A 1,700-nucleotide genomic window follows, 5' to 3' on the forward strand; every position below is an offset into this window, starting at 1 on the left:
CCCCAGTGCCTTCTCCCTTTCTCTTCTCCTATGACCCCCAGTGCCTTCTATACCCCCCCAGTGACTTTGATGCCAAGTTAGATTCTTTCCTTATGAGAGTGTTGATTCGTCCACTCGTCCCTAGTCAAGCTCTACCCAGCCCTGCCAACTCCACCTCGCCATAACACTGTTCTCCTGCTGTTCTCTGTAGGTTATTTCCTGTAGAGATTGTCTGTTTCGAGCTCCAGTCTGGTCTTTCTCTGGTTGTAACAGTGTAACCATTGATCTCTTGTTATCGTTGTTTTTTTTCAGCAAATAAAAAGCTAATATTTAACCCGCCAACACTGTTTCTCTCTGCACTATAACTGACCACATGTATGTGTTAAATGGAAATACCTACAAGGGGACAAGGAAGAACAATGAGTAAAATAGACAGGAAGGAGAAAATGCCTTGTATTGTTTAATACAACATACTGCACGCTATTAAAAATAACTGACTGTAGTCCTCTGTGGTGATGTAATACTGACTTGTCAATGGTGATGACGTCTTGTTCTGTTGTCTCCTCCAGTTTACTATGAAGGCGGATTTCACTATCACTGGCTTCGGGAGCTTCAGTTTTGACACGGGATCAGTATATTTGTACACTTTCCGTTATTGGTGCTGAGACTCGGAGACTGGCTACTGTGACTCCCTTTTCTGTGTGTGTGAGTGAGACCAAGACAGAGGTTATTTGAGGAGAAGGAGAAGCTATGTGAGTGCAGTGAAGAGTGATATGATCCTTTAGCCCCCCCCCCCCAATGCTCACAGACGGACACACACAAAACCACATCTTGTTCATTTGAGCAATGTTTTTACAGGGTAGATTTATTTGACAGAATATTACAGTAGTGCTATAACCCTTCACACAGTTGCTATAAGCCTTCCCTTTGCCCTTATGTGGACAGGATGGGCAGTGAGCTGAGACATGCTCTGTAATGAACAACTCCTCAGAGTAATGTGGAAAAAACACTAGACTATAACTAATATATTACTATTTACAAATCATTTTCAATTACAACATTTCGATATCTGTCCATTTAAAAAGACATACTGTTTTTGGTCACAAAAAAACATTTTTATTGTTATTCCATTATTTTCTCATCCATAAATAACTGCTTTCCAGTAAAGTTGTCTTGAGTACCGTCTCTATAGTACCAAGGGGAGAGAGGGGGAAGGGGAAGGAGGAGAGGAGACAGGGGAAGAGGGAGACAGGAAGAGTAGTGTCACAGCATTAGAGTGACGTGTGTTTTATGCCAGTAATGAGGTCGACCCACTGGTCTACTAGTGTTCAAGCGTGCATTAGAGAATGTCCAACAAGGTGCTGACCTAAATCCAAACAGAACTCCTTAAACCTCTATCCTCCCTTCCAGTCGGCCCAGCTTAGTCAGTCAGCTAGTCAGCCACGCAGTCAGTAGCTAGCGTCAGTCAGTGCAGTCAGCCAGTCAGTCAGCTAGTCAGTCAGCTAGTCAGTCAGCTAGTCATCCGCTATGTCGCTCAGCTAGTCAGCCAGCCAGCTCAGCCAGTCTAGTCAGGTCAGCTAGTCAGTCGGCCAGCCAGTCAGTCAGCTAGTCGGCGAGCCAGCAGTCAGCCAGCCAGTCAGTCAGCTAGTCGGCCAGCGAGTCGGCCGCTAGACAGTCAGCCAGCCAGCAGTCAGCTAGTCGGCCAGCTAAGAAGTCAGCCC

This window comes from Salvelinus sp. IW2-2015, unplaced genomic scaffold (genome assembly GCF_002910315.2).
Source record: "Salvelinus sp. IW2-2015 unplaced genomic scaffold, ASM291031v2 Un_scaffold1585, whole genome shotgun sequence".
Classification (NCBI taxonomy): domain Eukaryota; kingdom Metazoa; phylum Chordata; class Actinopteri; order Salmoniformes; family Salmonidae; genus Salvelinus; species Salvelinus sp. IW2-2015.